Here is a 26,897-nt window from a genome sequence, read left to right as displayed (position 1 = left end):
AGCTTGATAGGGAGAGCGTAGGTTTACGGATCGCGGGGTCGTGACGGGGGCGTATGTTCTTCGTGACGATTTCAAATTTTGATGAAAGAAATTGTGTCTAAATTCATTCGTCCTCAACCCATTCATGTAGGCAAGTTGGCAGTTATTTGCGGAGAACAGGTTTGCAATGGTCAGAATCCAGGAACACTGGTCAGAATCCAGGAACACTGGTTAGGTTAACTGAAATACTGTTGAAAAATGGCGTTAAACCCAAAACAAAACAAAAAGAAGAGATATTTAGGCAGAGCAACATTATGTTTTCTGTTTTCTTGCTATGTAGGTTGTGTTCAAGCGACAAAGTTCAAGATCAAAGAAACAGACCACGGGTGGATGTGTTTTTCAAATATGGAATATTAAATGTATGTATTTTCCCCTTTTTTTGTCAGGATTTTTTAAGGCAAAACTGATTTATATTTGCTTCTGTTCTTACATATGCCTTTCTGTATTTTATACAATCAACAGTGTTACTATGGAAACGTACATCAACATTCTGATATAGATGCTATAAATGAATGACCAATTCTGTAATATTGTTCATGGATTGCCTTCATTGATTTTGAGTAATTTGTCTAATAAAAGTGATGTTGTCATGAAAACATGTTTTATTAAACAGTTTTATGGCAAGTGAGTCATTCAAGTGTAACAGAATCATGTTTTTATGCCCTCAGTTTGACCTTGACCTTGAACTTGACCTCGTTTTGGACTTAGGTTGCTTTGTATCGACAAGGATGCCACCGGGTTCATCAAGCGTTTATTGAACGCAGCTCCTTGTTTTTCTTGCATTTTAAGTTGTGTTTTAGTGGCAAAGATCAAGCACAATACAGATCATAGACGAAGGTGTTTTAAGATCTGGAGCACAAACGGTATGTATATTTTCCTCTTTTCTTTGTCTAGAATTTCTGAAAGCAACACTAGAATTAGTATTTGTTTCTGTTCTTGAACATGCCTTTTTTTGCCCCCCCCCCCCCCATGCGTGGGGGGGGGGGGCATATAAATTTGGTTTTGTCCGTCCGTCCGTCCGAAGTTCGTGACACGCCTAGCTCAAAAAGAATTGGATATAAATTGATGAAACCTTGCATGAGTCTTTATCATGATCTGAACTTGCGCACCTCTTATTTTCGTCTGGCTCCACCCCCTATTTTTAGAGTTATGGCCCCTGAAATAGTCAAAAATGCACATTTTTACCTTGTGACACGCCTAGCTCAAAAAGTATTTGATATAGATTCATGAAACCTTGCATGAGTCTTAATCATGATATGAACTTGTGCAATTCCTATTTTTAGCTAGACTATACGAAGTATAAGGAGAGCTATCCTACTCGCACCGGCGTCGGCGTATTTCCGCGTCCCCACCTTGGTTAAAGTTTTGGTGCACTTTCTCTTTTTTCAACTTATCTCTGTAATTACTTGATGGATTTGATTCAAACTTGAAATACTTATTCCTCATCATCATCCACCTCATCTGACATAAGGACCATAACTCTGGCACCAATATTTCATGAATTATCCCCCTTTTCACTTAGGTTTTCAGGTTAAAGTTTTGATGCACTTTCACTCTATCTCTGTTATTACTGAATGGATTTGATTCAAACTTAAAATAGATGTTCAACATCATCGCCCACATCATATGACACAAGGTGCATAACTCTGACTCCATTTTTTCATGAATTATTCCCCCTTATTACTTAGAATTTCAGGTTAAAGTTTTGGTGCACTTTCACTCTACCTCTGTTATTACTGAATGGATTTGATTCAAACTTAAAATATTGTTCAGCATCATCACCCATATCATATGACACAAGATGCATAACTCTGGCACAATTTTTCATGAATTATTCCCCTTTTTACTTAGAATTTCAGGTCAAAGTTTTATGCACTTTCACTCTATCTCTGTTATTACTGAATGGATCTGATTCAAACTTAAACAATTGTTCAACATCATTACCCTTATCATATGACACAAGGTGCATAACTCTGGGACCAATTTTTCATAAATTATTTCCCCTTTTTACTTAGAATTTTAGGTTAAAGTTTTGATGCACTTTCACTCTGTCTCTATTATTACTGAATGGATTTGATTCAAACTTAAAATAATTTTTCAGAATCATCACCCACACCATATGACGCAAGGTGCATAACTCAGTTTTTCATTAATTATTCCCCCTTTTTACTTAGAATTTTAGGTTAAAGTTTTGATGCACTTGCACTCTGTCTCTGTTATTACTGAATGGATTTGATTCAAACTTAAAATAGTTGTTCAACATCATCACTTACACTACATGACACAAGCTGCATAACTCTGGCACCAATATTTAATGAATTATGCCCCTTTTTGCTTAGGATATACTAATATAGTGTTTTGATACATTTTATCTTTACCTCTCTTATTACTTTAAGTTGATATTTTTGACATAGACTCAGGCTATTGTGCAGTATCTTCATCCACAACTGGAGTCATTAAACACTCCAGTGACAGCTCTAGTTTCCTCAGATGTGCCCAGTTTCCCTATCCAGCATCGAAATAGTCGAGCGCGCTGTCTCCTGTGACAGCTCTTGTTCATTTTGGTCTGCCCCCTATTTTTAGAGTTATGGCCCCTGAAATAGGCAAAAGTGCCCATTTTCGCCTTGTGACGCGCCTAGCTCAAAAAGTATTTCATATAAATTGATTAAATCTTGTGTGAGTCTTTATCATGATATGCACTTGTGCACCTCCTATTTTTGTCTGGCTCCGCCCCCTATTTTCAGAGTTATGGCCCCTGAAATAGTCAAAAATGCACATTTTTACCTTCTGACGTACCTAGCTCAAAAAGTATTTTATATAAATTGATTAAACCTTGTACGAGTCTTTGTCATGATATGGACCTGCGCACCTCCTATTTTAGCTCGACTATTCGAAGAATAGTCTAGCTATTCTACTCACCCTGGCGTCGGCGTCACACTTTGGTTAAGTTTTTGCATGCAAGTATGTACAGCTATCATTTAAAGGCATATACTAGTAGCTTTGAAACGTATTTTTTCTTTTTTTAGGTCAATTACCAACCTTACTGGGTCAAGTCCCAAAACTCTGACATGTATTTTGAGCAAATTATGCCCCCTTTTGGACTTAGAAAATTCTGGTTAAAGTTTTACATGCAGGTTAGTATTTCCAAAACTAATGCAGATATTGAATTGAAACTTCAGGGTTATAAACCTAGTTGATAGCAGCAAGTCCCATAACTCTGACCTTCATTTTGGCAGCTTTTACTAAAAGGCATATAGATTTGAAACTTATTCTTTCTTTTTCTAGATCAATTACCAACCTCACTGGGTCAAGTCCCATAACTCTGACATGTATTTTGGGCAAATTATGCCCCCTTTTGGACTTAGAAAATCCTGGTTTAAGTTTTGCGTGCAAGTACATACAGCTATTACTAAAAGGCATATAGATTTAAAACTTTTTTTCTTTTTCTAGATCAATTACCAACCTCACTCGGTCAAGTCCCATAACTCCGACATGTATTTTGGGCAAATTATCCCCTTTTGGACTTCGAAATTTCTAGTTAAAGTTTTACATGCAAGTTACTGTCTCCAAAACTAATGCAGGTATTGAATTGAAACTTCACATGTGCCTTCGGGGTTATAAAACTAGTTGATAGCAGCAAGTCCCACCTTCATTTTGGTCAATTTATGTCCATTTTTGAACTTAAAACTCTTTTGATATTTAACCTTTTTGGGTAATATTTTCCTGCTTCTGGGACAATATTTTGAATAGTCGAGCTTGGCTGTCTTACGGACAGCTCTTGTTTGTCTGGCTCCAGAGTTATATGCTTTTCAGAGTTATGGCCCCTGAAATAGTCAAAAATGCACATTTTCACCTTTTGACGCACCTAGCTCAAAAAGTATTTAATATAAATGGTTGAAAACTTGCATAAGTCTTAATCATGATATAAACTTGCACACCTTCTATTTTTTGGCGGGCTCCACCCCCTATTTTTAAAGTTATGGCCCCGGAAATAGTAAAAATATGCACACTCAAAAAGTATTTAATGTAAATTCATGAAACCTTGCTAGAGTCTTTATCATGATGTGACCTTTCACATTTGGCATTCTTCTTGAGAATCTTTGTGCTTATTGTGGAGTTATGGCCCTTGAAATAGACAAAATAGTTGATTTTTGTTTGTGATGCTCATAGCTCAAAAAGATATGGCCTAGAATAATGAATCCTTTTCATAAAATGTTTGTTTAGGCTAAACCCCATTAACACTGCAAACATTTGAATTATTGCCCCTTATTTGTGACAAATGTACCAATGGTGGCACACCCTGTGTCCTACAGACATATTCTAGTTCTATCTAAACAACAGGGTTACCATGGAAACGTACGCCTACATCTAAGTAGTGGTATCAATGGATGGCAGATGTCCAGATGTACAGTTATACAACAGATGTTGGGGCATATAGGGTGTGTATATTTACTTTTCTGTTCTTTAGGCCACACTGTGATATGTTTGTTTCTGTTTATACACATACATTTCTGTATCTATACACTCAATAGGGCTACCATGGAGACGTATCTCTACATCTAGGCAGTGGTGCAGATGGAAAACAGACATTCAGATCTACAAAGTTATACGGCAGATTCTGGAATACAAAAAGTGAGTATATTTACTTTTCCTTTCTTGTTGCCACACTATAGATATATTTATTTCTGTTCCTACACATGCATTTTTGCATCTGTACACTCAACAGGGTTACCATGGAAACATACGTTTAGGCAATGGTATAGATGGATGACCGACGTCTGGATCTACAAAAGTTATGCAGCATATTTTGGAGAATACATGGTATGCATGTTTACTTTTAATTTCTTGTAACTATAACTGTAATACATTTGTTTCTGTCTTAACACATGCCTTTCTGTATCTTATGCATTCAACAGGGTTACCACGGAAACGTATATATACATAAAGGCAATGATATAAATGGACTGCAGACGTTCAGATACACAAAGGTTTACAGCAGACGAAGCATATAAGGTGTGTATGTTTACTTTTTCTTCCTTTTGGCAACATTATGTTATGTTTGTTTCTGTTTTTGTCTGCCTGTATCTTATACACACAACAGGTTTAGCACGGAAACGCATGTCCACATCAATACAATGGTATAAATGGATGACCGACGTTCAGATGTACTAAGTTATACAGCAAACTTTGGAGCATAAAGGGTGTGTATATTTACTTTTCCTTTGATGCGTAATTGATGCGTAATTTGTATAAAGGTAATACTAAGATTATATATGTTTGTTTTTGTTCTTACACATGCATTTCTCTATCTATACACTCAACAGGGTTACCATGGAAACTTACCTCTTCATCAAGGCAATGGTATAAACTAATGACCGACGTTCTAGTCCCTGGCAAAGAGAGAAATCCAGATGTCGATCAAGCGCTACAGGCTTAGCTTTAAATAATCTAAGCCTTGCTAAGACCTGAAAATGAATATCAGGCAAAACTGAAACAAAAACAAAATAACTGGATGCACTTAGAGAGCACCTAATCTATCTTGTATATTTTCACATCGTAATACTGTATGTTCAGTGTTGTTTTGTCAGGGATTTGTTTACAGTGGCTGCTTGGTTGTTTTTGTTGTGGTGTTTGTTGTGGTGTTTTTGTGTTTATGGAGGTGTCTGTTGTGGTTTCAGTGTGGTCTTCTCGGTTTTATTCTTGATGGTTGTATTGTTTTGTTGAAAACGGGTATTTGGTGCGTTTTGTTTGTTGTATTGGGTTGTTCGTCATGGTGTTTTTCTTTCTGCCATTACCAATGAATATTATTATTACTCGCTTTGTATACTGTAGAAAATTATTAGAATAAGTATTATTACTCGCTTTGTATACTGTAGAAAATTATTAGAATAAGTATTATTACTCGCTTTGTATACTGTAGAAAATTATTAGAATAAGTATTATTACTCGCTTTGTATACTGTAGAAAATTACTCGCTTTGTATACTGTAGAAAATTATTAGAATAAGTATTATTACTCGCTTTGTATACTGTAGAAAATTATTAGAATAAGTATTATTACTCGCTTTGTATACTGTAGAAAATTATTAGAATAAGTTCAATATTACATTGTGTTATAACTTTACTTGTCCAGCAGATTTTAGATACCCGGAAGCACATATGAAGATATATGCAGACGAATAGGCATCATGTGCAGACGACAGCTTGGACTGGGAAGCGTGCGCCATTGTTTTATTTCTGCTTTTATTCCTTTTGTTTTGCATTGCTTTTTTCCACTAGAATATTGGGGTACGTGAAGAATGAAGAGGCAGACGGATATTGAAGATGCATACCAGACAAAATTTGGGTTACTGTTTATCACGAACAGGTGCGTATGTGGCTTTTTATATTATACTATTTTGTATGCATCTCTTTGCAGAATTTTCAAGTTGAATACAAGCAGGTGTAAAGATGTTGCATTGTAGATGACACAATGGTCTAATGAATGGTGAAGATAGCGCGGCTGATGTTGACTGTACAGACACGTGTGAAGATGTCATGCTGTAGATGTGACAATGGTTTAGTGGACGACGCAACTTGGTTCTTTTTCTCGGACGCACTGAGGTATATAATTTGTACAATTAGTGTTTTTCTCTTGCTAGCTTTATATAAGTAGTGTAGTTTTCAGCCAAATTACACACATTCATTTTCATTTCAATATATTCTCTATAAATTGGATATTTTCTGGTTATTATGTAGGTCTACATTGTTTTAATTTACATAGTTTTAATTCATTTTTTTTTATTTTAAACCCGATTATTGTTAATTGTATGATGATTGTCTACCAGTATTCAGTCAGCAGAGCATAACTTTCAACATTTAGAAAGCAAAGGTCAAGTTTCCACTTGGAGTAATTCAATAGTATAGAAATGTGGACACAGATCCTGGTTTTGGTGGAAGAAATACTCGGAGTATCCGACGAGAAGCAATTTCTTGGATTATACACGTAAGGACTTACTGTATCTATCACGCATTTTGGATACAAGTCAGTTTAGGGAATGACAGAATTCAATGTGGTTACACTACATTAACTAGTAGATGTATAAATTCGAAGATTTTCATGATTAGTGTAATTTTATGTCAACACAACTTTATTTGACTCACTGAAGTGATGTGGTCTAAATCAGGCAAAGGTTTGTGACAATATTAGCTTGAGACGGGGTTCGAATTCGTAATCACCGCTATGTGAATTTCAGACCCGGTTTTACAAATTGTAACATATTTATACGAACTTTAAATTTTATTCAGTAAAGAGTAATCAGGATAAAAGTGTCTTTTCATTTCTAAGAATGTTGAAAAAATGCCCAGCTTTCCATACGTGGATTTGATGTAAATAAGTATTGGTGAGAAACCCAAGAAAAAAACAATGCGGCTATTTACTTTATTGTATCAATAGGAAGAAAATGTTAGTTGATGGGACAATTGTGGCAGTAGAACTACCTTGCTGGTACCCTAACGAAGCCGGTCACCAGATGTGCATTGAAACCCTATCGAACCCTTGCGTTAACATGGTAATCAGCCGTTATCAACAAGGTAAGCTGCTAAATTACTCGAGAATAATAATTTATGCGGCGCGAGTTGTAGTCACAGTTTGTATAAATGGGTGACAGATACACTTTTTGTTGCTGACCTAACCATGCGGTTGTTGGAGAGCTAATCTATACTGGTTTGAAACCCAGGGTTAGAGAACTGAATTCTGTCGATTTATTTGAAACAACGTAAATGCGACAAACACACCGAAAGCTACTGTTGGTGTAGACAACTGGTTTTGTGACAAGAACTTTATTTGATATTTCCTGAGCATGTCGAGAGATTTATAAAGTAATGAATATTGACTGGTATTTATTCTAATTTACAAACTAATAATTTCGGTATCTGCAGTTAAGAATAATATCCCACGTGATATAAGACGATTCATAGCATGACAATTAGTGTTGCTTCTAGCAGACGACACATGTTCTTTATATTAGACGACTCAAATAGCGAAAGACTTAAGACTAGAGTAACCTTTAATAAGATACATATTGAAACTTATTTGTCAACGTTATATACACTGATATTGGATTGTTTAACGTACAAATCAAAGGCGATTTAAATTTATAAGCCGTTTATAGCGGAAATAACAAAAACAACAGCTGAAGAGCGTGCTCTATTTGTGCACTTTTTGGCAATTTACAAACTGCTTCTTGAGGTTATTAATGTCATATACTGTCATTTCATATAGTGCAATAAAAAGTTGTAAATGTAAGATATTAGTTTTCATCACTTTTCGATAGGCAAGATAGTGTGCATGGTTATAGTGGAATTCAAGCCTTGGTGGTGGACCTTTCTTCTGTATTTGTCCCGTCTTGTTGATGGTAGCCAGCTGTTCCACACCTCGTACACAACAGAGAAACCCCCTCGGACGAAGACTTCGTTCAGGTAAAGAGAAATATTAGATCATATGTCTGCTCTGTTAGAACTGCACTGTCTGCAGCTGTTTAAAAATAGTTTCAAAAACATGATATTGTGGCAAACAGTTCTCGTAAATACATATTATATATGTTTGCCACATAAATTCGTGAACTACACGTGCTTACATAAATGGCAAACGTAGTTATCATGGTTGAGCATTTGACCTGTTGTCTGGAGTCGCCGATTCGAATCTTGATGAGAGAGAAAATTTACTTCGGTCTCATATGCTGATGAGATGCGAGTACTGGTTAGGATCAGTTTTATCAACGGCGTCAAAGACCCTCGAGCCATACATATTTAGTGTTTAAACTTTCCGTCCGTCATTCCGTCCGGCTGTTCGTCCGTCAGTAAGTCTGTCAGTCATATTTCTTCTGTGATCAACTGACAACTCCTACAGTTTCTCTTCAATTAAATATGAAACTTTGTGTACATCATCAACGTAAAAGGGACTTGTACATTTTGTCGGGAGTTTTATGTCCGATTCTTTTGAAGAAATTTTGAAACATTACAACTATATAAGAACATAGAGTAGTCATTTTTAGCTCGACTATTCGAAGAATAAGTAGAGCTATCCTACTCACCACGGCGTCGGCGTCGGTGTCGGCGTCGGCGTCACACCTTGGTTAAGTTTTTCGTACCAGTCCACATTTTGACAAAGTCTTTTGAGATAAAGCTTTGAAACTTTCAACACTTGTTTACCATCACCATGGCCAGTTATAGGCAAGAGCACATAACTTCATCAGGTATTTTGGCTGAATTATGGCCCCTTTTGACTTAGAAATCATGGTTAAGTTTTTCGTACCAGATCATATTTTGACAGTCTTTTGAGATAAAGCTTTGAAACTTTCAACACTTGTTTACAATCACCAGGTCCAGTTATAAGCAAGAGTACATAACTCCGTCAAGGATTTTGGCTGAATTATGGCCCCTTTTGACTTGGAAATCTTGATTAAGTTTTTCGTTCCACTTCATATTTTGACAAAGTCTTTTGAGATAATTTTTTGAAACTTTCAACACTTGTTTACCATCACTATGTCCAGTTATAGGCAAGAGCACATAACTTTATCAAGGATTTTGGCTGAATTAAGGCCCTTTTTGACTTAGAAATCATGGTTAATTTTTTCGTACCAGTTCATATTTTGACAAAGTCTTCGAAGATAAAGCTTTGAAATTTTCAACATCTGTTTACCATCACCATGTCCAGGTATAGGCAAGAGTACATAACTTCATGAAGGATTTTGGCTGAATTATGGCCCTTTTTGACTTAGAAATCTGGGTTAAGTTTTTCATACCAGTTTATATTTTGTGTAAAGTGTTTGACATACGGCTTTGAAACTTTTATCACTTGTTCAGTATAATAGTCTCTATCTTTAGGAAAGAGTACATAACTCTGTCTGTCTTTGGCTGAATTATTGCCCTTTTTGGACTTGGAAATTGGTTCTGATTTCATACAAGTCCACGTTTTGTCAAAACTATTTGACATATGGCTTTTAAACTTTGAACACTTGTTTATCATCATGATTTCGATCTGTAGGCAAGAGTACATACCTCTGACAACTATTTTGGCTGAATAATGGCCCTTTTTGGACTTTGAAAATTGGTTCACACATTGCCATTTAGTGCAAGACTTATCGAAATCCACAGATACGGGAACATTGTTTGTCTAATGTATTTTTAGCTCGACTATACGAAGTATAAGGAGAGCTATCCTACTCGCCCCGGCGTCGGCGTCGGCGTCGGCGTCGGCGTCTTTCCGCGTCCCCACCTTGGTTAAAGTTTTGGTGCACTTTCTCTTTTTTCAACATATCTCTGTAATTACTTGATGGATTTGATTCAAACTTGAAATACTTATTCCTCATCATCATCCACATCATCTGACATAAGGGCCATAACTCTGGCACCAATATTTCATGAATTATCCCCCCTTTTCACTTTGATTTTCAGGTTAAAGTTTTGATGCACTTTCACTCTATCTCTGTTATTACTGAATGGATTTGATTCAAACTTAAAATAGTTGTTCAACATCATCACCCACATCATATGACACAAGGTGCATAACTCTGGCACCATTTTTTCATGAATTATTCCCCCTTTTTACTTAGAATTTCAGGTTAAAGTTTTGGTGCACTTTCACTCTACCTCTGTTATTACTGAATGGATTTGATTCAAACTTAAAATAGTTGTTCAGCATCATCACCCACATCATATGACACAAGATGCATAACTCTGGCACAATTTTCATGAATTATTCCCCTTTTTACTTAGAATTTCCGGTTAAAGTTTTATGCACTTTCACTCTATCTCTGTTATTACTGAATGAATCTGATTCAAACTTAAACAATTGTTCAACATCATTACCCTTATCATATGATGCAAGGTGCATAACTGTGGGACCATTTTTTCATGAATTATTTCCCCTTTTTACTTAGAATTTTAGGTTAAAGTTTTGATGCACTTTCACTCTGTCTCTGTTATTACTGAATGGATTTGATTCAAACTTAAAATAGTTGTTCAACATCATCACCCACACCATATGATGCAAGGGGCATAACTCTGGCACCAATTTTTTATTAATTATTCCCCCTTTTTACTTAGAATTTTAGGTTAAAGGTTTGATGCACTTTCACTCTGTCTCTGTTATTACTGAATGGATTTGATTCAAACTTAAAATAGTTGTTCAACATCATCACCCACACTATATGACACAAGCTACACAACTCTGGCACCAATATTTAATGAATTATGCCCCTTTTTGCTTAGGATATACTTATATAGTGTTTTGATACATTTTATCTTTACCTCTCTTATTACTTTAAGTTGATATTTTTGACATAGACTCAGGCTATTGTGCAATATCTTCATCCACAATTGGAGTCATTAAACACTCCAGTGACAGCTCTAGTTTCCTCAGATGAGCCCAGTTTCACTATCCAGCATCGAAATAGTCGAGCACGCTGTCTCCTGTGACAGCTCTTGTTTTCTTTTGTCTCAATATCTGTAGAAATATTTTGACCCCATTCTTCAATCAGTTCTTCGAATAGTCGAGCGCGCTGTCATCCAACAGCTCTTGTTCTTATAGTTTGCACAGTTCAAATGAAATAAAGATAAAGTGGATATGTGTATGTTATCAGAAATTTGATGAACGAGTTTTAGCTCGACTATTCGAAGAAAAGTCTAGTTATTCTACTCACCGTGGCGTCGGCGTCGGCGTCGGCGTCGGCGTCACACCTTGGTTAAGTTTTTGCATGCAAGTACATACAGCTATCATTTAAAGGCATATAGCTTTGAAACTTATTTTTTCTTTTGCTAGGTCAATTACGAACCTCACTGGGTCAAGTTTCATAACTCTGACAAACTAACTTTTGAGCAAATTATGCCCCCTTTTGGACTTAGAAAATCCTGGTTAAAGTTTTACATGCAAGTTGCTATCTCCAAAGCTAATGCAGATATTGAATTGAAACTTCTGATGTGTCTTTGGGGTTATAAAACTAGTTAATAGCATCAAGTCCCATAATTCTGACCTTCATTTTAGCCAAAGTATGCCCTCTTTGGACTTAGAAAATCCTGGTTAAAGTTTTGCGTGCAAGTACAGCTATTACTTAAAGGCATATAGATTTGAAACTTATTTTTTCATTTTCTAGATCAATTACCAACCTCACTTGGTCAAGTTCCATAACTCTGACATGTATTTTTGGCAATTATGCCCCCTTTTGGACTTAGAAAATTCTCGTTAAAGTTTTACATGCAAGTTACTATCTCCAAAACAAATGCAGATATTGAATTGAAACTTTACATGTGCCTTCGGGGTTATAAAACTAGCTGATTGCATTAAGGCCAATAACTCTGACATGTATTTTGGCCAAATTATGCCCCCTTTTGGACTTGAAACTCTTTTGATATTTAACATTTTGGGTAATATTTTCCTGCTTCTGGGACAATATTTCGAATAGTCGAGCTTGGCTGTCTTACGGACAGCTCTTGTATTTCTGGAGTAATGGCTCTTTTTATGGACTTGGGAAATATCACAACTACAGCATAACATTCTATACTCGACTCTTCAAATTCAAGTGAAGTTTTAGTAAACATCATCAGCTTCAAGTCACAAGCGCATTTTTTAGCTCACCTGAGCAATGCTCAGGTGAGTTTTTCTGATCGCTCGATGTCCGGCGTCTGTCGTCCGTCGTCTGTCGTCTGTCGTCTGTCGTCTGTCGTCTGTCAACATTTAGCTTGTGTATGCAATAGAGGCTGTATTTTTCAATTAATCTTCATGAATATTGGTCAGAATGATAACCTTGATGAAATCTAGGCCGAGTTCGAAAATGGGTCATCTCGGGTCAAAAACTAGGTCACTAGGTCAAATCAAAGAAAAACCTTGTGTATGCGATAGAGGCTGTATTTTTCATTTAATCTTCATGAATATTGGTCAGAATGATAACTTTGATGAAATCTAGGCCGAGTTCGAAAATGGGTCATCTCGGGTCAAAAACTAGGTCACTAGGTCAAATCAAAGAAAAACCTTGTGTATGCGATAGAGGCGGTATTTTTCAATTAATCTTCATGAATATTGGTCAGAATGATAACCTTGATGAAATCTAAGCCGAGTTCGAAAATGGGTCATCTCGGATCAAAAACTAGGTCACTAGGTCAAATCAAAGAAAAACCTTGTGTATGCGATAGAGGCTGTATTTTTCAATTCTTCTTCATGAATATTGGTCAGAATGATAACCTTGATGAAATCTAGGCCGAGTTCTAAAATGGGACATCTGGTTTCAAAAACTAGGTCACTAGGTCAAATCAAAGAAAAACCTTGTGTATGCGATAGAGGCTGTATTTTTCAATTCATCTTCATGAATTTTGGTCAGAATGATTGCCTTGATGAAATCTAGGCCGAGTTCGTAAATGGGTCATCTCGGGTCAAAAACTAGGTCACTAGGTCAAATCAAAGAAAAACCTTGTGTATGCGATAGAGGCGGTATTTTTCAATTGCTCTTCATGAATTTTGGTCAGAATGATTGCCTTGATGAAATCTAGGCCAAGTTCGAAAATGGGTCATCTCGGGTCAAAAACTAGGTCACTAGGTTAAATCAAAGAAAAAACCTTGTGTATGCGATAGAGGCGGTATTTTTCAATTGATCTTCATGAATTTGGTCAGAATGATTACCTTGAAGAAATCTAGGCGAGTTCGAAAATGGGTCATCTGGGGTCAAAAACTAGGTCACTAGGTCATATCACGTTAAAAACCTTGTGTATGCAATAGAGCGGTACTTTTCAATTGATCTTCATGATTTTGGTCAGAATGATTACCTTGATGAAAGTTAGACCAAGTTCGAAAATGGGTCATCTCGGGTCAAAAACTAGGTCACTAGGTCAAATCAAAGAAAAACCTTGTGTATGCAATAGAGGCGGTATTTTTCAACTGATCTTCATGAAATTTAGCCAGAATGATTACCTTGATAAAATCTAGCCGAGTTCGAAAATGGGTCATCTCGGATCAAAAACTAGGTCACTAGGTCAAATCGAAGAAAAACATTGGTATGCAATAGAGGATGTATTTTTCAATTGATCTTCATGAAATTTGGTCAGAGTGATTGCCTTGATGAAATCTAGGTCGATTTTGAATATGGGTTATCTCAGGTCAAAAATTAGGTCACTAGGTCAAATTAAAGAAAAATCTTGTGTATGCGATAGAGACTGTTTTTTTCAATTGATTTTTATGAAATTTGGTCAGGTTGATTGCCTTAATAAAATCTAGGTCGAATTTGAATATGGGTCATCTGAGGTCAAAAACTAGGTCACTTGGTCAAATCAAAGAAAAAACATCTGTATGTGATAGAGGCTGTATTTTTCAGTTGATCTTCATGAATTTTGGTCAGAATGATTGCCTTGATAAAATCTAGGTCGAGTTTGAACATGGGTCATCTAGGATCAAAAACTAGGTCATATCTAAGAAAATGCTTGTTTTATCGCAAGAGACCAATTTTTTGGTCCAATCTTAATGAAAATTGGTCAGAATATTTGTTTCCATGAAATCACTAGGTCAAACATGTTTTACACTGTTATGGAGTGTTTCTTAGGTGAGCGACCTAGGGCCATCTTGGCCCTCTTGTTTTCTGGAGTTGCCCAACTCGAATGTTTCTGTAGATTTGACCTTTTTTAATTTAGTATTATTCCATCAAACATTTTAGACAGCATGTGTTATAGCGATGATGTTGACATCGTTCGACAAATACAGACGACAATGATTTAACCTTTGCAAATTTACACAAATCCATTGTTCGTTTTGTTTGCATGGTTTTGAAGGCACTTGAGAAATCCTGCATTTGTAATATATAGTTTTCCACTCTCTAGAGATAACAACCATGATTATGCTCGAGGCTTGCTTGTTTTTCAAATGATTTAAACGGTAATATATCTTTATGCTCATTTAAATATCCAGAAACATTCATTTTCAGCAATCAATTTCAGAATTGAAATCATAGATATTTTTAGTGTCCAAAATGACTGAAATTTACAAGGGAAAGCATCCCATCAAAATCTTTTTTTTTTACGATAAATTCAAAACAAAAGATATTTTGAAACTTTAAAACGTTAATAGTATCGCCCTCAATGACATACAGTCGTAAACATGTATATAATATATGTAAAGAGAAAATAAGGAAAGCGTTGTTACAGAAAGGCTAAAACATTAAAGATAAAACGCACAAAGTTAGACATCAAAACCAATAAAACTAGGAGGCCTTTCCAAAAGAAAGCATTTCAATTTGTATAAACAAGTTTTATATCCATAAATTCCTCGATAATTGTCCAAGTCATTATGTTTAAATATTGACCACAAACCTACAGCAAACCTTGAGGAGAAAGAATCCAATGACCTCGAGCTACTCTGCATATTTTCATTGATTTTCATGGAATTACTGGCTATTGTAGCACCAGGCCAATAAAGTATGATCTATTTCAGATCTAAAAGGCAAGAAGACATTGTTTGCCATTATTGAAAGACAGGAAAAAAGCAATGACAGAAAACAAATATCACCATACGGTCTTGCCTTGAATGTTTCCAACAGCTGACAGTCCGATGTAAGCCAGGTAATACCTTTCATAATTATTGGTTGATATTTGACTCTGTCTGTAAGCAGTTACGCCTCCAATATGTAATGGAGAGACATATTGTTTTAGTGCTGTCCGTCCGTCTGTGTGTATGTCCGTCGGTCTGTCACAAAGTTTGTTCACGCAACTCTTTCGACACCACTGAATGGATTTACACCACATTTCGCAAGAGCGATCATTGCGTGGCCTAATTGTGCATATCATCGGCAGTTTTTGGTTCGATGATTTCTTGTGGAATCATGACCCTTGATTCGCCAACTGTTTTGATGTTTTAGCCACTTCTCCTTTTTGATTTGGCGGATTTCCACCAAACTGTTCAAGAGAATTAAGTACCAATTATGCATATTTTTTCTGGTTTAGTGATTTTTAGCTCATCTGATTTTTTGAAAAAAAAATGATGAGTTATTGTCATCACTTGAGCGGTTGTCGGCGTCGGCGTCGGCGTCGGCGTCTGCGTCGGCGTTGCCTGGTTAAGTTTTATGTTTAGGTCAGCTTTTCTCCTAAACTATCAAAGCTATTGCTTTGAAACTTGGAATACTTGTTCACCATCATAAGCTGACCCTGTATAGCAAGAAACATAACTCCATCTTGATTTTTGCAAGATTTATGGCCCCTTTTGTACTTAGAAAATATCAGATTTCTTGGTTAAGTTTTATGTTTAGGTCAACTTTTCTCCTAAACTATCAAAGCTATTGCTTTGAAACTTGGAATACTTGTTCACCATCATAAGCAGACCCCGTACATCAAGAAAATAACTCCATCTTGCTTTTTGCAAGAATTATTGCCCTTTTGGACTTAGAAAATCAGTTTTCTTGGTTAAGTTTTATGTTTAGGTCAGCTTTTCTCCTAAACTGTCAAAGCTATTGCTTTAAAACTTGCAACACTTGTTCACCATCATAAGTTGACCCTGTACAGCAAGAGACATAACTCCATCCTGCTTTTTGCAAGATTTATGGCCCTTTTTGGACTTAGAAAATATCAGATTTCTTGGTTAAGTTTTATGTTTAGGTCACTTTTTCTCTTAAAACTATCAATGCTATTGCTTTGAAACTTGCAACACTTGTTCACCATCATAAGCTGACCCCGTACAGCAAGCAACATAACTCCATCCTGCTTTTTGCAATAATTATTGCCCCTTGTGGACTTGAAAAAATCATTTTCTTGGTTGAGTATTATGTTTAAGTCAACTTTTCTCATAAACTATCAAAGCTATTGCTTTAAAACTTGCAACAGTTTTTCACCATCATAAGTGGACACTGAACTTCAAGAAACATAACTCTATCCTGCTTTTTGCAAGAATGATGGCCCTTTTTAGACTTAGAAAATCATGGGTAGGACAATATTTCTATTACACAAAAAAAAATCAGATGAGCGTCAGCACCCGCAAGGCGGTGCTCTTGTTAGAGGAGTTATGGCCCTTTCTTTGTCACATTTTATGATATTTCGGCAATTTTTCTTACACCATTGGGCAGATTTCCACCATATCTAAAATGAGTTATCAGTGCCAAGGCTAGTTATACGTATCGTCGACATGTTCTGATTCAGTGCTTTTCAGCAGAGTTATGATCCTTGATTTGTTATATTTTACAATGTTTACATTTCTTGCTGTATATAATTAGGCTGAATTTCACCAAATTTTACGAGCGATCAGTGTGAAGCGTAGTTGTGCATATTATTGTCATGTGGTTAAATGATTTTCAGTGGAGTTATGACCCTTGATTTGTCAAATCCTATGATCAGCGCTACTTTTTCTCTACAACTGGTTGGAATTCCACCAAACTTCACATGATTTACCACTGCCAAGCTAAGTTGTGTTCATTGTTGGAATGTTATGGTTCAGCCATTTTCCATGGAACTATGGCCTTAAGTTTTGGCATATTGCCATTTCTGCGTGGCAAATGGTGGGAGACATACGTTTTCGTGAAAAACAATGTCTAATTTATTATTAATTTTATGCCATTTAATCTGCAACAGTATTTATTTAGCTCGACATTGCGAATTATGTAGAGAGCTATCCTACTCACCCTTGCGTCGGCGTCAGCTATTTAATGTACTTTCGCTTTCTCTCTGTTATTATTCAATGGGTTTTCTTCAAACCTAAAAGACTGGTTCTTCAATATCCACAGCATATGACACAAGGTCCATAACTCTAGTGCCAGTCTCTCATGAATTATGTCCACTTTAGTTTAAAGTTTTAAGCTCGTGTTCTTTTTTCTGCGCTCAGTGTTGAAGACCCGGGGTGCATTAGGAGTTTGCGCTGCCCTTCCGTCCTTGCACCCAGCCGTCACACTGTCAACCCCTTTTACAGTTCCTTTCAATTCGAATGAAACGTTTGACTTGCCAATATGACAAGTACACCTGTACCATGTGTACCATCTCAAATCAAGATCAGTAAACATCAACACGAAGTAGACACGTACACATTGTCAATAATTGTTTCTTGAAGTATGCCCCCTTTTTAACTCATCTGATTTTAAACAAAATGATGAGTTATTGTCATCACTTGATCGGTGTCGGCGTTGGCGTTGCCTGGTTAAGTTTTATGTTTAGGTCAACTTTTCTCTTACACTATCAAAACTATTGCTTTAAAACTTGCAACACTTGTTCACCATCAAAAGTTGACACTGTACAGCAAGGAAAATAATTCCATTTTCCTTTTGCAAGAATTATGTCCCCTTTTGGACTGAAAATCAGATGTCTTGGTTAAGGTTTGTGTGTTTGGGTCAGCTTTTCTCGTAAACTACCAAAGCTATTTCTTTAGATTTTGCAACACTTGTTCACCATCAAAAGCTGACTCTGTACAGCAAGAAACATAACTTTATCCTGCCTTTTGCAAGAATTATTGCCCCTTTTGGACTAAGAAAATCATGGGTATGGCAATTTTTCTATTATACAGAGAAGAAAATCATGGGTATGAAAATATTTCTATTATACAGAGATAAAAAGTCGGATGAGCATCTGTACCCGCAGGGTGGTGCTCTTCTTTGGATTTAACAATAATCCAATATATACTTTGTTCCGATTCAACTCCCTATACTTTCCATCCAGTTCAAATGAAACTTGGTGTACGTCATTAACATGAAATGCGCGTCTTGTCCGGATTTCATTGTAAAGCGTGCGTGCGCAAATTAGTCCTATTTCGTCCGATTATTAGCAATTTTTTCTTTGGATTTCGCAATAAATGTATTACAACTACAACCGTACCTTATGTACCAATTCAAATGAAACTTAGAATATATCATCAACATGAAGTGTTTTAGTGCATATTATCGGAATTCTAATTGCAATCTGGGTTTCGTGAGTTATGTCCCGTTTTCGAACATTCTAATCTCATTCTGTCAAACGTTTTGAAGGGACATGTGCATCATTCCTATAAATCATTGGACTTGATTTAAACTTTAAAAAGTTATTTCACATTATCAACAGCATGTACGATAACTCGCATAACTCTAGCACCAATCTTTCATGATTTATTTCCCCTTCTAAAACCGCTGTTACGTTAGGCCGGGGAGATTGTCCTATACATCAGACACATTATCAATATTTCTAAACAAGCTAATATCTGTTATTACCTATTGAACCAACTGAATGAAATTTTTAGCTCGGCTATACGAAGTATGGAGAGATGTTCTACTCGAACCGTACTTGATGGATTGTTTCAAACTTAAAATATTTATTCATCATCACCCACATCATATGGTACAAGAGTAATATAACTCCCGCACCAATATTTCATGAATTATCCCCCCTTTTTACTTAGAATTTCAGGTTAAAGTTTTGATGCACTTTCACTCTGTCGCAGTTATTATGTCTCCCCCAGGAGACATATTGTTTTTGCCCTGTCCGTCCGTCCGTCCGTACGTCACACTTCATTTCCGAGCAATAACTGGAGAACCATTTGACCTAGAACCTTCAAACTTCATAGGTTTGTAGGGCTGCTGGAGTAGACGACCCCTATTGTTTTTGGGGTCACTCCATCAAAGGTCAAGGTCACAGGGGCCTGAACATTGAAAACCATTTCCGATCAATAACTAGAGAACCACATGACCCAGAATGTTGAAACTTGATAGGATGATTGGTCATGAAGAGTAGATGACCCCTATTGATTTTGGGGTCACTCCGTCAAAGGTCAAGGTCACAGGGGCCTGAACATTGAAAACCATTTCCGATCAATAACTAGAGAACCACTTGATCCAGAATGTTGAAACTTCATAGGATGATTGGTCATGAAGAGTAGATAACCCCTATTGATTTTGGGGTCACTCCGTCAAAGGTCAAGGTCACAGGGGCCTGAACATTGAAAACCATTTCCGATCAATAACTGGAGAACCACTTGACCCAGAATGTTGAAACTTAATAGGATGATTGGTTATAAAGAGTAGATGACACCTAACGATTTTGGGGGTCACTCTGTGAAAGGTCAAGGTCACAGGGGCCCGCACATTGAAAACCATTTCCGGTCAGTAACTTGAGAACCACTTGACCCAGAATGATGAAACTTCGTAGGATGATTGGTCATGCAGAGTAGATGAACCTAACGATTTTAGGGTCACTCTGTTAAAGGTCAAGGCCACAGGGGCCTGAACATGGAAAACCATTTCCAATCAATAACTTGAGAACCTCTCGACCCAGAATGTTGAAACTTCATAGGATGATTGTTCATGCAGAGTAAATGACCCTTATTGTTTTTGGGGTTACTCTGTTAAAGGTCAAGGTCACAGGGGCCTGAACATTGATAACCAGTTCCGATCAATAACTTGAGAACCACTTGACCCAGAATGTTGAAACTTCATAGGATGATTGAACATGCAGAGGAGATGACCCCTATTGATTTTGGGGTCAGTCTATTAAAGGTCAAGGTCACAGTGGCCTGTTCATGTAAAATCATTTTTTGGAAATAACTTGAGAACCACTTGACCTACAATGTTGAAACTTAATAGGATGATTGGACATGCAGAGTACATGACCCCTATTTATTTTGAGGTCACTTGATCAAAGGTCAGGGTCACAGGAGCCTGAACAGTGACTTGAGAACCACTAGGCCACGAGTGTTGAAATTTAGCGGGATGACTGGACATGCCAAGTAGATGATCCCTATTGCAGCCAACCATCAGTGTCTCTTTGACTTTTGCTCCTGACCCCTATTGACTTCTTGCCTATAGGACTTTGCATTGGGGGAGACATGCGCTTTTTCACAAAAGCATTTTCTAGTTACTAAATTGATATGATTCAAACTGAAATAGTTGCACCACAACATCACTCACATCATATCACACAAGGGTCATAATTCTTGCACCAAAATTTCATGACCCCCCCCCCCCCCCCCCCCACTCCCACATACACATACACACACCTTTTACTTAGAATTTCAGATTAGTTTTCATGCACTTTCACTCTATCTCAGTTATTATTAAATGGGTTTGATTCAAACTTGAGGTACATGTAGTTGTTCCACATCATCACCCACATTATATGACACAAGATGCATCATTATTGCACCAATACTTCATGAATTTTGCCCCCTTTTTGCTTAGAATTATACTTATTTAATGTTTTAATACCTTAATCCTTCTCTCTCATATCACTTTTGACACAGACTCAAGCTATTGTCCATTATCTTCAACTACAATGGAGTCATTAAACTCTCTAGTGACAGCTCCAGCTTCCTCAGATGTGCCCAGTTTCACCATCCATCATCGAGCGTGCTGTCTCCTGTGATACATGTAGCTCTTATTTACATTCCTTACCCATTATAGTAAAAAGTTAGTGATCTAGGTTTCATAACTCTTACTGTCATTTTGATGAATTAACTTAAACATATTTTAAGTAAGTTCAAATTGCGTTTGTCGGCGAGTCTGCTTAGTAACTACACATCGCAACTATATGAAACTTCACACACTTACTTTCCGTGGTAATACCAACGGAATGACATAATGTTTCTTAGCTCTTTCTGTCATTTTGCGGAAATAAGTGTGCTATTTTTTAGCTCGACTAATTTTTGAAAAAAAATCTACGAGGTATTGTCGTCACTTGATTCTCGGTGTCGGCGTTGATTAAATTTTTTTTTAGTTCCACCTTTTCTCAAAAACGCTTTTAAACATTGCACACTTATTTATCATCATTAGTTGACTGTGTAGGCCAAGAACCATAACTCTGATGATGTGCATTTTATTAAAATTATCGCCCTTTTTGTACTTGGAAATTCTGAACTGTATTTTTTGTTTTGTTTACATACTGTCCAGCACTTGCAGACGAGCGATGGCACCCGTAGGCGGTGCTCTTGTTATACTTTGCCCTTTGTTTAATCAAAATTCTGTTCTCGGTTTCTCAGTAACTACACATAATAACTGAATAAAACTCCATAAATTTAACACCTAATGAATGACACAGGTCTGTACCTTTAACTATTAATTTGATAAAATTATGCAACTTTTCATGCTTAGATATATTTTAACCAACGCCGACGATCAAGTGATGACAATACCCAACAGATGTTTATGAGAGATAAAACTACTAAACAATTTATGTAAAATAAAATGGAAAGTTTACTTTTTATATTTCACAAGAGTTTATAGTAGGCATAGGTGCATAACAACAGCAGGTATCAATGGTATTTCCACAACTTTGTTCCTTTTTCAGGTAGTAAGCATTTATATTTACATACCAGTGGTCCGAAAAAATCTTTTATAATTCATCATAAATATTTAAATTCTTAAACATCAAAATATTCTGGGCGTATGAGAAAACGATTTAGAATTAGAGGTAAAGTTTCCCCAAAAGTGTACGTGTGTTTAGGTTTCATCAACAGTTTCATGAAATGTGTGTTGACTGCTTCAAGTATGGAACATTTTCAAAACACAGTGAAACAAGAAATATCTTTAAAAATGATGATCGGCGACTTGTAATAAGGAAATAAGTTTATAGATTTTTCATCTAACATTCATCTTTCATCTAACATTTTTCAAATTGCAAAACTAAACACCGCACTTTAACAATTTAAATGGTTCTCTTTTAATTTTTCGCAAAGGTTTCGTAGGGTTGCAATTTTGTTTCGTTTATCCTTAGACGAATAATTACAGCAGTAGTTCGATGAAGATTCATAAAGCGGTTCATGAGACGAGGTCATTAAACGTGTTTATATTTTTAGCTAAATTGGTCCCTATCCCCATTTGTAACAAAATAGCAGGAGACCTTACGATATTGTTACACATCGAGTTTGATAAAAATCCATTACATTTTAGTGGTTAATGCGAAGAAAGGCATATCTACCTTTAGCTATAGTGGTCCCTAATAGGGCCCAAGTTCCTATATAAATAAATTTGGAAGAGGACCTTATAATGATGCTCCAGACCAAGTATGACAAAGATCCACCAAGCTGTTCATGAGACGCTGTATAAAGGCATTTCTAGTTTTAGCTCTAGCAGCCCCTAAAAGGGGTCAAATGTCTCAGCTGAACAAAGTTGGCTGCGGGCCTAATAAAGATGCTACAAATCAAGTTTGATTAGAATACATGAGAAAAAATCAATTAAAGGATTTTTTTATTTATTATTTTTATTTATTTCTAAAATAGGCCAACTGATCCCGCTTTAACAAATGCATATTCGCTATCCGCTAATCTTTGGACAATGACGTCACACCTATAAAAAGTGAAGGTCAAGCAAAACATACAATTGTTATTATTTCATTATTTCTGTTTCATAAGCAAATTTTGACCGTAGTTATATCACATAGATAAACTGTATGCAACGTACCTTCATTTCAGTGTAAAATGAGATTCAGTCTTTATATAGCATATATATAATGAACAGATTTCAACTGAGTTCAATACTTGCATACAATAGTAAAAAAAATATTCATATATAACAAATCAGTTAAATAATTTGTAGCAAATATATCAAAGCAAACAAGTACTCATTTTAATATGCAAACTGAATAAGTCACAAAAGCAAGAAACCTTTTCATATACAGACGACAATTGTTACAAGGAAAATCTTTTAAAAAGCACTTCTCTACATAAAAGACTCTTATCACACCCTTATTCATGTGATACGCAGACCGTATTCAGCTCTTTCTTTAATTTGATATATGTTGGTATTTGAACAGGTTTTTATCATATTTATTAAACTTACTTATTATTTTGAGATATATCAATATTCTTGCTAAATATACTGAGCCAAAGTTGGCTTTAAAACTGTGAGCAGCGTCGTTTAGGATAAACGCTTTGTCTACATTTCACTCAGCGTAGCACAGTCAACAGAGTGAAAGAAATTGACACTCTCGTCCAATCAGGCAGAGTGTTGCATAAATCTTCCGTTTTGATAAATTATCTATAATGCGTTATCAAGTAGTTTGATTGGCAAACTGAAGTCACCTGGCATAGGAAAACGAAAACGAATTTAGACGGCGTCGCCGAAAAATGGAATAAATCATTTTTGCGATAAGGATGGAGGTAAAACTCGGAAAGGTTCCTACAATGTAAAAGGGAAGACACAATTCCTTAATTAACAAGCTGAACATCAAGACAAAACATTTCTATATAAAGTTGCCTACAGAATGTTAGACAAACAAGAACACCAAGACGGGCTTCTGTTGTTTGCGGTCAAAATCGAAGACATCCTAACTGTTTCTGTTTCAGTCATTTGCAACAGGGCTGTTAATTGGTTTAAAGCTTTTTGTTTAGGCACATTTTTTTTCTCGAACATTACTTGAAACTATGCACACTTGGTAACATCATAAGATGTATAACTTTGTCAAGAACAATAACTCTCGCATGCACTTTGTCAGAATTATGACGCTTTATGTACTTAGAAAATAGGAATTTCTTGGTCAGTTTTTAGCTGGACTATTCGAAGAATAGTCTAGCTATTCTACTCACCCTGGCGTCCGCGTCCGCGTCACACCTTGGTTAAAGTTTTGCATGCAAATACATACAACCATCATTTAAAAGCATATAGCTTTGAAACTTATTTTTTTCTTTTTATGCCCCCGAAGGGAGGCATATTAGTTTTCAACTGTCCGTCCGTTAGTTCGTTAGTTAGTTAGTTAGTTCGTTCGTTCGTCAGAACGTTAACTTTTCGCATGAAGGCACTTTACTCGCGAACCACTGCACCCAGGACTCCTACTGACTTTAGGGTCACCAGGTCATAGGTCAAGGTCACCAGGTCAAAGGTCAAGGCGCTGCGTGGGCATTTGTCACCATTAGTGACAGCTCTTGTTCTAGGTCAATTTCCATACTCAAGTTCTATAACTCTGACATGCATTTTGAGCAAATTATGCCCCGTTTGGACTTAGAAAGTACTTGTTAAAGTTTTACATGTAAGTTACTATCTCCAAAACTAATGCAGATATTGAATTGAAACTTCACATGTGTCTTCGGGGTTGTAAAACTAGCTGATTGCATTAAGGCCAATAACTCTGACATGTATTTTGGCCAAATTATGCCCCCTTTTGGACTTAGAAAATCCTGGTTAAAGTTTTGCGTGCAAGTACATACAGCTATTACTTAAAGGCATATATATTTGAAACTTATTTTTTATTTTTGTAGATCAATTACCAACCTTACTTGGTCAAGTCCCATAGCTCTGACATGTATTTCGGGCAAATTATGCCCCCTTTTAGACTTTCTGGTTAAGATTTTGCTTGCAATTACTATCTGCAGAACAAATGCAGATATTAAAGTTAAACTTCACATGTGCCTTCGGGGTTATAAAACTAGTTGCTTGTATCAAGACCCATAACTCTGACATGATTTTGGTCAAATTATGTCCTCTTTTGAACATAAAACTGGTTAAAGTTTTGCATGCAAGTTACCCAAGCTACAAAACTAATGGAGATACTGAATTGAAACTCTATAGATATTTTTACATTTAGGATAACCTTTCCTGCTTCTGGGACAATAATTCGAATAGTCTAGCATTGGCTGTCTTACGGGCAGCTCTTGTTGTTTAGGTTAACTTATCACACTATCAGAGCTTAATGCCTTGGTTAATCCCCCGCCACAAGTGGTGGGGGTTATAGGAATGGTCTCCGTCCGTCCTTCCGTCCGTCTGTCCGTAACACTTTCATGTCCGCTCCATATCTCCTAAACCCCATGAAACTTGGGTCAAATGATCACCTCATCAAAAGATGTGCAGAACTTATGAGTCAGCCATGCTGGCTCAAGGTCAAGGTCATAACTTAGGGTCAAATGTTTGAGCCTTCAATTTTGTGTCCACTCTGTATCTCCTAAACCCCTTGAAGGATTTTCATCAAACTTGGGTCAAATGATCACCTCATCAAGAACTCAAGTCAGCTATGTCAACTCAAGGTCACAACTCAAGGTCAAAGGTTTGAGCTTTGTATCTCCTAAACCCCTTGAAGGATTTTTATGAAACGTTGGTCAAATGATCACCTCATCAAGATGTTGTGCAGAATTTATGAGTCAGCCATGTCAGTTCAAGGTCAAGGTCACAGCTAAAGGTGAAAGGTTTACCCGTTCACTATCCTTCAGTGGCGGGGGATTTAGCTGTCTTTCAGACTGCCTTGTGTATTATCATAAGATTAGTCCGTAGGTCAATAATCTTATATTTTTTATGAATTTTGTCAGAATCATGGCCATTTTTAACTTAGAAAATTGACATTTATGGTTATTTTTTTTTTGGGCTTGATAAGTCTTGATAAAGGCCCTGGGCCGAAACGTTGTCCCAAAAAGTGAAAATAAAACTATTAAAACAATTCTGATGAATATTTATTCAACACATTTGGTTATTTTTTGTTAGATCCACTTTTCTTGAATACTTTGAACTTTCATACATTTGGGGTAAAAAGGCTCAAGAACCATATTTTTCTTGCATATTGCATGGAGTTAAACACATTTTAGCTCGTCTGATTAAAAAATATACTTGGTCAACAGCTTTATAAAGTTTTCTTTAGCTGCTCAAGGGAATTTTTGCGATCGCTCGATGTCCGGCGTCTGTCTGTCGTCTGTCTGCCTGTCAACATTAGCTTGTGTATGCGATAGAAGCTGTACTTTTCAACTGATCTTCATGAAATTTTGTCAGAATTATAACCTTGATAAAATCTAGGCCGAGTTTAAAAATGGTTTGTCTAGGTTCAAAAACTAGGTCACTAGGTTAAATCAAAGAAAAACCTTGTGTATGTGATAGAGGCTGTATTTTCAAATTGATCTTCATGAAACTTGGTTAGAATGATAGCCTTGATGAAGTCTAGGTCAATTTTAAATATGGGTTATCTGGGGTAAAAAACTAGGTCACTAGGTCA

At 36.4% G+C, this 26,897-nt stretch overlaps 2 long non-coding RNA genes across 2 annotated transcripts; both read left to right on the top strand.

The window, feature by feature from the left end:
- The first annotated feature begins 579 nt into the window (after positions 1–579).
- On the top strand, positions 580–5,268 carry LOC128546315 (uncharacterized). The gene is made up of 3 exons (XR_008365937.1): positions 580–902; positions 4,572–4,671; positions 4,766–5,268. It is a non-coding gene; the product is annotated as an uncharacterized LOC128546315 (long non-coding RNA).
- Positions 5,269–5,278: 10 nt separating this feature from the next.
- On the top strand, positions 5,279–7,609 carry LOC128559811 (uncharacterized). The gene is made up of 3 exons (XR_008372653.1): positions 5,279–6,641; positions 6,901–7,023; positions 7,474–7,609. It is a non-coding gene; the product is annotated as an uncharacterized LOC128559811 (long non-coding RNA).
- Positions 7,610–26,897: the final 19,288 nt, after the last annotated feature.

Source organism: Mercenaria mercenaria, chromosome 10, assembly GCF_021730395.1.
Source record: "Mercenaria mercenaria strain notata chromosome 10, MADL_Memer_1, whole genome shotgun sequence".
In the NCBI taxonomy this organism is placed as follows: domain Eukaryota; kingdom Metazoa; phylum Mollusca; class Bivalvia; order Venerida; family Veneridae; genus Mercenaria; species Mercenaria mercenaria.
Note: the sequence above shows the minus strand (reverse complement) of the source record. Positions and strands in the feature narration are given on the sequence as shown.